Raw genomic sequence first — 19,269 nt, 5'->3', positions numbered from 1 at the left:
ACACATGACAGCACATGACAGCACATGATACCACATGACACCACATGACTGACGACACATTATGTCACATGGCACCACATGATGACACATGACAATACATGATGACACATGACACCACATGACACATGATGACACATGACACCACATGACTGACAAGTGACATCACATGGCACCACATGATGACACATGACAACACATGATGACACATGACACCACATGACACAAGATGACACATGACATATGACACCACATGACACATGACACATGATAGCACATGACACCATATAACACCTGACACCACACAACACCTGACACATGACACCATATGACACTACATGACACATGACATCACATGACACATGACACCACATGACACATGACATCACATGACAACACATGAGACATGACATCACATGACACATGACAATACATGACACCACATGACACCACATGATACTACATGACTGATGGCACATGACACATGACGTCACATGGCACTACATGAGATCACATGACAACACATGATGACACATGACACCACATGACACATGATACCACATGATGAAACATGACACCACATGGCACCACATGATGCAAGATGACACATGATGACACATGATACATGACACTACATGACACATGACACCACATGACACATGACACCACATGACACCACATGATACCACATGACACATAATGACACATGACACCACATGACAACACATGACATGACGCCAAGTCACATGACAAAACATGATGACACATGACACCACATGACACCACATGACACCACATGATACCACTTGACACATGATGGCACATGGCACCATATGATGACACATGATACCACATGACATATGACACATGATGACATATGACACCACATGACAACACATGACACATGACGATACATGATGACACATGCAACCACATTACACCAAATGATATATGACACCACTTGACACATGATGGCACATGGCACCTTATGACGACACATGACACCACATGACATATGACACATGATGACACATGACACATGACACCACATGACATATGACAACACATGACACCACATGACACATGATGACACATGACACCATGTGACACATGATACCACATGACAACACATGAAACCACATGACACCACATGACATAACACATGACACCACATGACACCACATGATACCACATGACACCACATGATACCACATGACACATGACATTACATGACACATGACACCACATGAGACCACATGACTAATAACACATGACGTCACATGGCACCACATGACGACACATGATAATACATAATGACACATGACACCACATGATACCACATGACTGATGACACATGACATCACATGATGACACTTGACATCACATGACACCACATGACATGTGATGACACATGACACCACATGACAACACATGACAATGCATGACACATGACACCACATGATACCACATGACGCAAGATGACACATGACAACACATGACATATGACATTACATGACACATGACATGTGATGACACATGACACCACATGACACCACATGACACATGACACTACATGACACCACATGACACATGACACGTATTGACACATGACACCACATGACACCACATGACACCACATGACTGACAACACGTGACATCACATGGCACCACATGATGACACATGACAACACATGATGACATATGACACCACATGACACAAGATGACACATGATGACACATGACATATGACACCACATGACACATGACAGCACATGATACCACATGATACCACATGACTGACGACACATTATGTCACATGGCACCACATGATGACACATGACAATACATGATGACACATGATACCACAGGACAACACATGACACAAGATGACACATGACACCACATGACTGACAACAAGTGACATCACATGGCACCACATGATGACACATGACAACACATGATGACACATGACACCACATGACACCACATGACACAAGATGACACATGATGACACATGACATATGACACCACATTACACATGACACATGATAGCACATGACACCACATAACACCTGACACCACAAAACACCTGACACATGACACCATATGACACCACATGACACATGACATCACATGACACATGACATCACATGACAACACATGACACATGACATCCCATGACACATGACGATACATGACACCACATGATACCACATGACTGATGGCACACGACACATGACGTCACATGGCACTACATGAGATCACATGACAACACATGATGACACATGACACCACATGACACATGATACCACATGATGAAACATGACACCACATGACACCACATGATGCAAGATGACACATGACGACACATGACACATGACACTACATGACACATGACACCACATGACACATGACACCACATGATACCACATGACACATGATGACACATGACACCACATGACAACACATGACATGACGCCATGTGACATGACACAACATGATGACACATGACACCACATGACACCATATGACACCACATGACACCACTTGACACATGATGGCACATGGCACCATATGATGACACATGACACCACATGACATATGATACATGATGACACATGACACCACATGACAACACATGACACATGACGACACATGATGACACATGCAACTACATTACACCAAATGACATATGACACCACTTGACACATGATGGCACATGGCACCATATGACAACACATGACACCACATGACATATGACACATGATGACACATGACAAATGACACCACATGACATATGACAACACATGATACCACATGACACATGATGACACATGACACCATGTGACACATGATACCACATGACAACACATGAAACCACATGACACCACATGACATAACACATGACACCACATGACACCACATGATACCACATGACACATGACATTATATGACACATGACACCACATGACACCACATGACTAATAACACATGACGTCATATGGCACCACATGACGACACATGACAATACATAATGACACATGACACCACATGATACCACATGACTGATGACACATGACGTCACATGATGACACTTGACACCACATGACACCACATGACACAAGATGACACATGACAACACATGACACATGACACAACATGACACCACTTGACACATGACATGTGATGACACATGACACCATATGACAACACATGACACATGATGACACATGACACCATGTGACACATGACACAACATGACAACACATGACATAACACATGATACCACATGACAACACATGACACCACATGATATAACATATGACACCACATGACATAACACATGATGACACATGACACCACATGATACCACATGACACATGACATTACATGACACATGACACCACATGACACCACATGACTGACGACACATGACATTACATGGCACCACATGATGACACATGACAATACATGATGACACATGATACCACATGACACAAGATGACACATGACAACACATGACACATGACACTACATGACACATGACACCACATGACACATGACACCACATGACACGTGATGACACATGACACCACATGACAACACATGACACATGATGACACATGACACCACATGACTGACAATACATGACGTCACATGGCACCACATGATGACACATGACAACACATGATGACACATGACACCACATGACACCACATGACACATGACAACACATGATGACACATGACACCACATGACACCACATGACACAAGATGACACATGATGACACATGACATATGACACCACATGACACATGACACATGACAGCACATGACATCATATAACACCTGACACCACACAACACCTGACACATGATACCACATGACACCACATGACACATGATATCACATGACACATGACACCACATGACACATGATATCACATGACAACACATGACACATGATATCACATGACACATGATGATACATGACACGACACCACATGATACCACATGATACCACATGACACCACATGACTGATGGCACATTACACATGACGTCACATGACACCACATGATACCACATGACACATGATGACACATGACACCACATGACACCACATGACTGACAACACGTGACGTCACGTGGCACCACATGATGACACATGACAACACATGACACCACATGACACCACATGATACCACATGACACATGACACCACATGACACATGACACCACATGACACCACATGACACATGACATCACATGACACATGACACCACATGACACATGACAAGACATGACACATGACACCACATGACTGATGACACATGATGTCACATGACACCACATGACAACACATGACAATACATGATGACACATGACACCACATGACACCACATGACTGACAACACATGACACCACATGACACTACATGACACATGATGACACATGACATATGACACCGCATGACACATGATAGCACATGACAGCACATGACACCATATGACTGACGACACATGACGTCACATGGCACCACATGATGACACATGACAATACATGATGACACATGACACCACATGACACCACATGACACATGACACCACATGACACATGACATCACATGACAACACATGAACCATGACATCACATGACACCATATGACTGATGGCACATGACACATGACGTCACATGGCACCACATGACATCACATGACAACACATGATGACACATGACACCACATGACACCACATGATACCACATGACACATGCTGACACATGACACCACATGACACCACATGACTGACATGTTACATCACATGGCACCACATGATGACACATGACAACACATGATAACACATGACACATGATGACACATGACACCACATGACGGACAACACATGATGTCACATGGCACCACATGATGACACATGACAACACATGATGACACATGACACCACATGACACCATATGACACAAGATGACACATGATGACACATGACATATGACACCACATGACACATGACTCATGACACCACATGACACCACATGACACATGACATCACATGACACCACATGACACATGACACTACATGACATGACAGCACATGATACCATATGACACGACACCATATGACACATGACACTACATGACACCACATGACACATAACATCACATGACACATGACACCACATGACACATGACAAGACATGACACATGACACCACATGACTGATGACACATGACGTCACATGGCACCACATGACGACACATGACAATACATGATGACACATGACACCACATGACACCACATGACTGACAACACGTGATGTCACATGGCACCACATGACGACACATGACAATACATGATGACACATGACACCACATGACAACACATGACACATGACACTACATGACACCACATGACACATGACACGTGATGACACATGACACCACATGACAACACATGACACCACATGACACCACATGACTGACAACACGTGACATCACATGGCACCACATGATGACACATGATGACACATGACACAACATGACACCACATGACACAAGATGATACATGATTACACATGACATATGACACCACATGACACATGACAGCAATTGACACCACATGATACCACATGACTGATGACACATGACGTCACATGGGACCACATGATGACACATGACAATACATGATGATACATGACGCAAGATGACATGACAACAAATGACACATGACACTACATGACACATGACACATGATGACACATGACACCACATGACAACACATGACACATGATGACACATGACACCACATGATACCACATGACTGACAACAAGTGACATCACATGGCATCACATGATGACACATGACAACACATGATGACACATGACACCACATGACACAAGATGACACATGACACATGACATATGACACCACATGACACATGACATATGATAGCACATGACACATGACACCACATGACACATGACATCACATGACAATACATGACACATGACATCACATGACACATGACGATACATGACACATGATACCACATGACACCACATGATAACACATGACACCACATGACTGATGGCACATGACACATGATGTCATATGGCACCACATGACAACACATGATGACACATGACACCACATGACACATGACACTACATGATACCACATGACACATAACATCACATGACACATGACACCACATGACACATGACAAGACATGACACATGACACCACATGACTGATGACACATGACGTCACATGGCACCACATGACGACACATAACAATACATGATGACACATGACACCACATGACTGACAACACGTGATGTCACATGGCACCACATGACGACACATGACAATACATGATGACACATGACACCACATGACAACACATGACACATGACACTACATGACACCACATGACACATGACACGTGATGACACATGACACCACATGACAACACATGATACCACATGACACCACATGACTAACAACACGTGACATCACATGGCACCACATGATGACACATGATGACACATGACACAACATGACACCACATGACACAAGATGACACATGATTACACATGACATATGACACCACATGACACATGACAGCACTTGACACCACATGACACCACATGACTGATGACACATGATGTCACATGGGACCACATGATGACACATGACAATACATGATGACACATGACGCAAGATGACATGACAACAAATGACACATGACACTATATGACACATGACACATGATGACACATGACACCACATGACAACACATGACACATGATGACACATGACACCACATGATACCACATGACTGACAACAAGTGACATCACATGGCATCACATGATGACACATGACAACACATGATGACACATGACACCACATGACAGAACATGACACATGACATATGACACCACATGACACATGACATATGATAGCACATGACACATGACACCACATGACACATGACATCACATGACAACACATGACACATGATATCACATGACACATGACAATACATGACACATGACACCACATGACACCACATGATACCACATGACACCACATGACTGATGGCACATGACACATGATGTCACATGGCACCACATGACAACACATGATGACACATGACACCACATGACACATGATACCACATGACACATGACACCACATGATACCACATGACACATGATGACACATGAAACCACATGATGAAACATGACACCACATGACACAAGATGACACATGATGACACATGATGACACATGCAACCACATTACATCAAATGACATATGACACCACTTGACACATGATGGCACATGGCACCATATGACGACACATGACAACACATGACATATGACACATGATGACACATGACACATGACACCACATGACATATGACAACACATGACACCACATGACACATGATGACACATGATACCATGTGACACATGATACCACATGACAACACATGAAACCACATGACACCACATGACATAACATATGACACCACATGACACCACATGATACCACATGACACATGCCATTACATGACACATGACACCACATGACACCACATGACTAATAACACATGACGTCACATGGCACCACATGACGACACATGACAATACATAATGACACATGACACCACATGATACCACATGACTGATGACACATGATGTCACATGATGACACATGACACCACATGACACCACATGATGCAAGATGACACATGACAACACATGACACATGACACAACATGACACCACATGACACAAGCTTGGCACAACATTGGAAGGAGAGACAACACACAATTCCCCAACTAAGATTTACTATACTCGAGCAGGTGTTGGTTGAACTTCATGTGGATCCCAATACAAGAATAGCTCAGAGAGAGACATTTTGGATGAGATATTTAAATACCGTAAAACCTGGTGGGCTCAATGATAAAATTGAATTTGCGTGTTATTTATAATTTTTGTGACAATGTCTGTGGTAATTGAGTGAGTTGTGAATACAGGACTAGGTTTTGACTAAGCGCTATCAACGTTTATGTACATAGCATTTCACGTTCTCATTTCCCCTTTCATTATTATTTTTTTTTTCTTTTTAACTGACAGAAATATATGAGCATTACACACTTTGTACCCTAGGGTAGCTCGCAGGATATGTAGGATGGATTGGATCTGCGATTTGGGGGTTGAGGGAGATCTGTAATTACAGCGGTCTAAGTTGGGTTATAGTAGTTTTCACGTGAGTCCTCTTTCTATAACTATTGATGGACGTTGCGTTCATTCACACAACGCTGTCAGCCTTCAAATAAAATAGAATTTATTCTTACTATATTTTTACACATAACATCTAAGACAATCTATTAGAGAACTGCTTAATTAGAAGTACTGCAGCCGTTTTTTGCAATACAGTTTGTGACGAGCAGGGGGCGGGGACACCAGTCCGTTGTTGATGTCGGATTTTAATATCATCCCAGCATTAAACGCAGCTTAGCGGCGTCTCCACTTCAGTTGTGGTGAACAAGGAATCCAGCGTTTGCAGAACGGAGCTATATAAGAAGGTATGGTCAACACAAAAAGAGTCACTTAGACTAAACTAGAATGTTTTTGTGAGTGTAAATATACACACTCACCTATTTAGTAAAGCGGGTTTTTACTTTGTTACTAGGTAGAGCAGCGCAAGCAAGAGGCTCGAGTTTGACACCCAAACACTTGAAGTAAGTAAATAGTTGAATGTAGCCATGATGTTGGCTCAGGACTCTTCACATCCACTTATGGTAGTTTCGTTTTTTGGTTTGCAGGGCAGGCCGTTCATTTTATGACATTGGACACAAGTATTAGTGCCTGATTGGAGGGTACGTCTTTTTCATCTATTTTATTTACTTTCCCAGTTATGCTATTTCATTACAGAGGCGACATGGACGTTGATTGCACTTGTTTGAATCTGGTGGCATGTATTAGGATACCACAGTAGGAACCGTTACATTACTGCTTGGGCAGCTGGTATGTTTGGACACAGTAGAGTAGTTGCTTTATTTCAAAAGGAATTTTGTGCTTTCATGTTTATAAAACTGATGTTCATAATGATAAAAGATGACGTAAGGACAAATGGTTACATTATCATCATTTTTCTACACAGTAATTCCCCTGATGAAGATGCAGATGCATCGAAATGCATTGGGAATCCACGCAAGCACAGATGAAATTGCTGTTTTGTTCTTGTAGTAATCAGATACTTGTTAAGAACATTTGAACCATATTTGCAATGAGAACTAATTGTTAATATGTTTTACAAGTCTCATGATTTGAACAACCTTGTACTGTTAAGAATTGCGGAAAACAAAATATAACAATGAATATGACAGCACGTTGCATTGTTGTCCTGTTATACATTTGAGAAAGTGGAACGTATGAAGAATTAATTGTGTATGTTTATACTTTGATACGATAATTGGAAAGAGTGTCACAAAAGGTGTTGCACTTGAGCAAGTTTGAACAGTGCATTCCTGCATAAGACACAGTGGTGTCTGTGAGTTCAGTTACCACATGACACATGACATGTGATGAAACATGACACCACATGACAACACATGACACATGATGACACATGACACCATGTGACACATGACACAACATGACAACACATGACATGACACATGATACCACATGACAACACATGACACCACATGACATAACACATGACACCACATGACATAACACATGATGACACATGACACCACATGATACCAGATGACACATGACATTACATGACACATGACACCACATGACACCACATGACTGATGACACATGACATCACATGGCACCACATGATGACACATGATAATACATGATGACACATGACACCACATGACACCACATGATGCAAGATGACACATGACAACACATGACACATGACACTACATGACACATGACACCACATGACACATGACACCACATGACACGTGATGACACATGACACCACATGACAACACATGACACATGATGACACATGACACCACATGATACCACATGACTGACAACACATGACCTCACATGGCACCACATGATGACACATGACAACACATGATGACACATGACACCACATGACACAAGTTGACACATGATGACACATGACATATAACACCATATGACACATGACACATGACAGCAAATGACACCACATAACACCTGACAAATGACACCACATGACACAACATGACACATGACATCACATGACACATGACACCACATGACACATGACACTACATGACATGACAGCACATGATACCACATGACACATGACACCACATGACACATGAAACATGACACTACATGACACCACATGACACCACATAACAACTGACACCACAATACACCTGACACATGACACAACATGACACCACATGACACATGACATCACATGACACATGACACATGACAAGACATGTACATGACACAACATGACTGATGACACATGACGTCACATGGCCCCACTTGACAACACATGACAATATTATTATTATTAGGGATATTTGTAAAGCGCATGGTTACGCAGAAAGCGTGTCCCCGCGCTGGAACTGGGGCTTAGAAACAGAAGGAGGGGGAGGCCTAATTAACTTTGAAAGAGGTGCATTTTAAGTTTCTTTCGGAAACTTGCTTCAGAGGGGTCCAGGCGAAGGTTGAGGGGTAAGTCATTCCAACTTTTCGCCACCAGGTAGCGGAAGGACCTCCCTCCCATGCGAGTCCTGTTAACCCTAGGGACTTTTAACAGGCCTCCGTGAGAGGAGCGCAAGGCACGTGGTGGTGTATACCTGGTGATAAGGCTATGGAGTGGGGCTGGCGCTTTTCCAGCCAAAATGCGATGACAGGTGCATAGGGCCTTGAATGCAATTCTGCTTTTTACTGGCAGCCAGTGGAGGGTCTGAAGGGCAGCTTTGGAGTTGGATATTTTGGGGAGATTGAGTATAAGGCGGGCTGCCGCATTCTGTAGCACCTGAAGGCGGTTAGTTGCCTTACAGGCTGCTCCCAGATACAGCAGGTTACCGTAGTCCAACCGTGATGTGACGAGTGCGTGCACCAGCGTTCTACGGGCGGACGTCGGCAAGAGAACAAGGACCTTCTGCAGGCTTTTCAAAACACTGAAGCAGACACCCGCCACCCGGTCTATCTGGGGTCCAAAGGAAAGATCCGCATCGAGCCAAATGCCTAGGTTTTTGACTTCCTGTCGGGGTGTAGGAGCTTCCCCCAGGCATGGTGGCCACCACGCCGATGACCAAGCAGACGGATTCTTCCCTACCACGAGCACCTCGGTCTTGCTGCCGTTAAGTTTGAGGCAATTGGTGGACATCCAGGTTGCTAGTTCTTGCATGCAAGTTCTGAAGCTGTCCATAGCAAGGTCGGGTGCACGTGAGAGGGAGATCACCAGCTGCGTGTCATCGGCATAGGACACAATTTGCAACCCGTGCCCTACGGCAATGGAGGCTACTGGGGAGACATAGAGATTAAAAAGAGTAGGGCTCAGGGATGATCCCTGGGGAACTCCCTGGCCCAAATCTATGGGCCCGATTCACAGATTGAACTTAAGACTAAATCCTAAACTTACTACTATTTGGTATTCACAGAATGCACTTACTACTTTCAGGATTCACAGAACAAACTTACTACTTTCGGTATTCACAGAACAGATGTAAGACTACTAACTCTAAGTCCGAAATCGGGGAGTAAATTCCGGCCCGGAGGCGGAGCTTCCGGCCCGGAGGCGGAGGTTTCGGCCCGGAGGCGGAGCTTCCGGCTCAGAGGTGGGGATTTTTGCCATGCTGAAATCTCCAACTCTGGGCCGCAAGCTCCGACTCCGGGCCGGAAGCTCCGCCTCCGGGCCGTAAGCTCCGCCTCCGGGCCGTAAGCTCCGCCTCCGGGCCGGAATTTACTCCCCGATTTCGGACTTAGAGTTAGTAGTCTTAAATCTATTCTGTGAATCCCGAAAGTAGTAAGTTCACTCTGTGAATCCCGAAAGTAGTGAATGCATTCTGTGAATACCAAATAGTAGTAAGTTTAGGATTTAGTCTTAAGTTCATTCTGTGAATCGGGCCCTATGTCCTTAGAGTAGTGGTCACCCTGGTGGACCTGAAAGCTCCTCCCAGTCAGGTAGGATTGGATCCATTGGAGTGCAGCTCCTGATATTCCTCCATTATTCAGACACTGTAGCAGGGTGGTGTGGGCTACAGTGTCGAATGCTGCACTCAGATCCAATAGGATGAGGGCCATAGTGTGACCCTCATCCGCCCCCTGGCGTAGGGACTCCACCGCTGTCAGGAGCGCAGATTCTGTGGAGTGGCAGGGACGGAAACCAAATTGGATATCGTGAAGTAAGGTAGCCTTATCCATGAAATCCATTAGTTGCCGGTTGACCGTTTTTTCTGCCACTTTGGCCAAGTAGGGTAGAAGGGAAATTGGTCTCAGATTATCAAGTTTATCAAAACTGACGTTCGGTTTCTTTCTAAGGGGTAAGACCACCGCCTTTTTCCAGTCATTTGGCACGGTCTTGGTGCTGAAAGATATGTCCAGTAGGTGTTGTATGTAGGGTTCCAGTACCACTAAACTATCTGTTAGGCGTTTGGGTGTAGTGGGGTCACGTGGAGAACCCGATTTCACAGATCTGCAGATTTTTAGAAGTTCATCTGAGGGCAGGGTGACAAAGTTGGTCAGTCTTTGTCTATCCCCCCATGTCCTGGGTCTTTCAGTAAATTCTAGCCCGGTGATGGGTTGAGTTGGGAAAGCCGAGTAAATGTTTGTTATTTTTTTCGCGAAGAAATCTGCGATCTGATCGCAGGATTCAGGCGAGCAGTCAGCTGGGGTAATTGCAGGTTTTCCACTAGAAAGAGTTTTATAGATCAGAAAGAGCTCCTTCATAGAGTTACCAGCTTCGCTGATTCTCGCTGTATAGTAAGTTGACTTGGACTTTCTAATTAGTCCATGGTAGAGGCGCCTCACACTCAGGTAGGTGTCCCTGGTTTCTTTAGAGGGTGCCCTCCGCCAGTTTCTTTCTGCTCTTTTCAGTGCGGCTTTCCTGACACGCAGTTCGTCATTGAACCAGGGGGCTGTTTTTTTAACACGGCTGCCTGTTTTAGCTTTTGCGAGGGGAGCGGTGGCGTCAAGAGCCTCACTAATGCGCTTGCAAAGATTGATGTTAGCCGTGTCGGCATCATTCCCTCCGGGGTTTCCCCCTTTGGTTAATACCTCGCAAAATTTGGACTGGGAGAAGGTGGCCCATCTCCTCCTAAGGTGGTAAAGTGCCACTGGTGGCGGAGTTTTTCTTCCAGGAATACATATGGAGAAAGGTACTAAATGGTGGTCAGACCAGGGGATCGGGATAGGGGTTGAAGCTTCTATTTCCTTCCAGTTAACAAATATAGGGTCAAGCAGATGTCCAAGTTGGTGCGTAGGACCCTTGACAATTTGGCTCAGTTGAAGGGCTCCTAATGCCTGACAGAAGTTCTTGCTGACGCTATCGGAGGGGTCGTTAAGATGTAGGTTGAGGTCTCCGAGTACCAGAAATTTTTCTTTGCATAGAACCATTTCTATGATACCCTTGACCAGGCTCTCTTCGAACTTGGCCAATGGTCCCGGGGGTCTGTAAATTAGCACGCCCTTCAGAGTACAACCATTATTCACTTTGATGGTGAAGCTCCCTGCTTCACTATCTAGGATGGGGGAGTGATCTAGTTGGCAGCATAATTTCTCTTGGGCTATGATTGCAATTCCGCCTCCTCTTCCTTTGGGTCTATCCTGTCTGTGCATAGTATAGCCCTCTGGGAGTGCCTCAAGGGCATCCGGAGTGGAACCTTCGTCAAGCCAGGTCTCAGTTAAAAACATAAGGTCCCACCGTTTCTCTGTGAGTAGATCATGTAGATCTAACTTATGTTTCCGTAACGAGCGCACGTTAAGTAGTCCGCATTGCAAGTTATGATCTGTAGTGACTGTGTTCGCGTCAGGGTCAGGGTCATAGGAGAAGTGACAATATTGACAGCCTATGTTATCCTCCACTCGTAAGGTATGTGTGCAGGATGTGGCCGTGTTATGGCGAAATTTTGTCAGTTCCTGTTTGCTCCAACGGATGCGAGTCTCTTGCGGAGCATAAGGTATGGCCCTGGACCACGTTCGATCGCGGACGGGCGCAGACGGGCTTGCCTTGGGGGCGCCTTCGGCGCGCAAACGGCGCTCCCGCTGCGCTCGTCCGCTGCACTTCCGGGGGAAGCACATTTATGTGGTATGAGGGGGGCTGGCCTAAGGGTGGTGGGCGTGGCCGCTGTGATTTGACTGAGTGTCGTCAGCCGTGGAAAGTTTTCCTGACAGCACTCAGATCGGCTGTGCTGGGGAAGCAGTGGGCGAGTGGCAGGTAGGAACTTGTAATTTGTTAAAAAGCACAGTATCACAAAAGGGTTAAAAGTTTAAAAACAACAAGCAGTCTTCGCGTTTTCCTCCCGGCTTTCCGCCTCAGGAGCTTACCAGGTCTCTGGTCGCGCTATCGTTTCAGCGCACCTAAGTACTGCGTGAGGGGGGCATGGCCTAAGGGTGGTGGGCGTGGCTGCTGTGATTCGACTGAGTGTCGTCAGCCGTGGAAAGTTTCCCTGACAGCGCTCAGAGCGGCTGTGCTGGGGAAGCAGTGGGCGAGTGGCAGGTAGGAACTTGTAATTTGTTAAAAAGCACAGTATCACAAAAGGGTTAAAAGTTTAAAAACAACAAGCAGTCTTCGCATTTTCCTCCCGGCTTTCCGCCTCAGGAGCTTACCAGTTCTCTGGTCGCACTATCATTTCAGTGTGCCTAAGTACTGCATGAGGGGGGCGTGGCCTAAGGGTGGTGGGCGTGGCCGCTGTGATTCGACTGAGTGTCGTCAGCCGTGGAAAGTTTCCCTGACAGCGCTCAGATCGGCTGTGCTGGGGAAGCAGTGGGGGAGTGGCAGGTAGGAACTTGTAATTTGTTAAAAAGCACAGTATCACAAAAGGGTTAAAAGTTTAAAAACAACAAGCAGTCTTCGCGTTTTCCGCCTCAGGAGCTTACCAGTTGATGACACATGACACCACATGACAACACATGACTGACAACACGTGACGTCACACGGCACCACATGATGATACATGACAACACATGATGACACAAGACACCACATGACACCACATGACACAAGATGACACATGATGACACATGACATATGACACCACATGACACATGACACATGACAGCACATGACACCATATAACATCTGACACCACACGACACCTGATACATGACACCACATGACACCACATGACACATGATATCACATGACACATGACACCACATGACACAACATGATACCACATGACACCACATGACTGATGGCACATGACACATGACGTCACATGGCACCACATGACAACACATGATGACACATGACACCACATGACATATGATACCACATGACACATGACACATGACACCACATGACACATGATGACACATGAAACCACATGATGAAACATGACACCACATGACACCACATGATGCAAGATGATACATGATGACACATGACACATGACACCACATGACACCACATGATACCACATGACACATGATGACACATGACACCACATGACAACTCATGATATGACGGCATGTGACATGACACAACATGACGACACATGACACCACATGACACCACTTGACACATGATGGCACATGGCACGATATGACGACACATGACACCACATGACATATGACACATGATGACTCATGCCACCACATGACAACACATGACACATAACGACACATGACGACACATGCCACCACATTACACCAAATGACATATGACACCCAATAACACATGACACATGACACCACATGACATGACAACACATGACACATGAAACATGACATCACATGACACATGACACCACATGACACATGACACTACATGACATGACAGCACATGATACCACATGACACATGACACCACATGACACATGAAACATGATACCACATGACACCACATGACACCACATAACAACTGATACCACAATACCACCTGACACATGACACAACATGACACCACATGACACATGACATCACATGACACATGACACATGACAAGACATGTATATGACACCACATGACTGACGACATATGACGTCACATGGCCCCACTTGACAACACATGACAATACATGATGACACATGACACCACATGACAGCACATGACACTACATGACACCACATGACACATGACACGTGATGACACATGATACCACATGACACCACATGACTGACAACACGTGACGTCATACGGCACCACATGATGATACATGACAACACATGATGACACAAGACACCACATGACACCACATGACACAAGATGACACATGATGACACATGACATATGACACCACATGACACATGACACATGACAGCACATGACAGCACATGACACCACATGACACCACATGACTGATGACACATGACGTCACATGGCACCACATGATGACACATGACAATACATGATAACACATGACACCACATGACGCAAGATGACATGACAACAAATGACACATGACACTACATGACACATGACACATGATGACACATGACACCACATGACAACACATGACACATGATGACACATGACACCACATGACACCACATGACTGACAACAAGTGACGTCACATGGCATCTCCTGATGACACATGACAATACATGATGACACATGACACCACATGACACAATATGACACATGACATATGACATATGACACCACATGACACATGACACATGATAGCACATGACACCACATAACACCTGACATCACACGATACCTGAACATGACACCACATGACACCACATGACACATGACACCACATGACACATGACATCACATGACAACACATGACACATGACATCACATGACACATGACGATACATGACACATGACACCACATGACACAACATGATACCACATGACACCACATGACTGATGGCACATGACACATGACGTCACATGGCACCACATGACAACACATGATGACACATGATACCACATGACACATGATACCACATGACACATGACACCACATGACACATGATGACACATGAAACCACATGATGAAACATGACACCACATGACACCACATGATGCAAGATGACACATGATGACACAGGATACATGACACCACATGACACCACATGATACCACATGACACATGATGACACATGACACCACATGACAACACATGATATGACGGCACGTGACATGACACAACATGACGACACATGACACCACATGACACCACTTGACACATGATGGCACATGGCACGATATGACAACACATGACACCACATGACATATGACACATGATGACACATGCCACCACATGACAACACATGACACATAACGACACATGACGACACATGCCACCACATTACACCAAATGACATGACACCCAATAACACATGACACATGACACCACATGACATATGACAACACATGACACCACTAGACACATGATGACACATGACACCATGTGACACATGACACAACATGACAACACATGATACCACATGACAACAAATGAAACCACATGAAACCACATGACATAACACATGACACCACATGACACAAATTGACATATGACACCACATGACACATGACATTACATGACACATGACACCACATAACACCACATGACTGATGACACATGACGTCACATGGCACCACATGACGACACATGACAATACATGATGACACATGACATGACATGATACCACATGACACATGACATTACATGACACATAAAACCACCTGACACCACATGACCGACAACATATGACATCACATGGCACCACATGATGACACATGACAATACATGATGACACATGACACCACATGACAACACATGACGCAAGATGACACATGACAACACATGACACTACATGACACATGACACCACATGACACATGACACCACATGACACATGACACGTGATGACACATGACACCACATGTCTAACAACACATGACGTCACATGGCATCACATGATGACACATGACAACACATGATGACATATGACACCACATGACACCACATGACACAAGATGACACATGATGACACATGACATATGACACCACATGACACATGACACATGACATCACATGACATCACATAACACCTGACACCACACAACACCTGACACATGACACCACATGACATCACATGACACATGATATCACATGACACATGACACCACATGACACATGACATCACATGACAACACATGACACATGATATCACATGACACATGATGATACATGACACGACACCATATGACACCACATGATACCACATGACACCCCATGACTGATGGCACATTACACATGACGTCACATGACACCACATGATTATACATGACACATGATGACACATGACACATTACACCACATGACACCACATGACATATGACATCAGATGACACATGACACCACATGACACATGACAAGACATGACACATGACACCACATGACTGACAACACGTGACATCACGTGGCACCACATGATGACACATGACAACACATGACACCACATGACACCACATGATATCACATGACACATGACACCACATGACACATTACACCACATGACACCACATGACACATGATATCATATGACACATGACACCACATGACACATGACAAGACATGACACATGACACCACATGACTGACGACACATGACGTCATATGGCATCACATGACAACACATGACAATACATGATGACACATGACACCACATGACACCACATGACTGACAACACATGACACCACATGACACCACATGACACCACATGACACATGACATATGACACCACATGACACATGACAGCACATGACAGCACATGACACCACATGACTAACGACACATGACGTCACATGGCACCACATGATGACACATGACAATACATGATGACACATGACACCACATGACACCACATGACACATGACATCACATGAGACATGACACCACATGACACATGACATCACATGACAACACATGACACATGACATCACATGACACCATATGACTGATGGCACATGACACATGATGTCACATGGCACCACATGACATCACATGACAACACATCATGACACATGACACCACATGACACCACATGACACCACATGATACCACATGACACAT

This window comes from Lissotriton helveticus, chromosome 3_2 (genome assembly GCF_964261635.1).
Source record: "Lissotriton helveticus chromosome 3_2, aLisHel1.1, whole genome shotgun sequence".
NCBI lineage: Eukaryota > Metazoa > Chordata > Amphibia > Caudata > Salamandridae > Lissotriton > Lissotriton helveticus.
Note: the sequence above shows the minus strand (reverse complement) of the source record.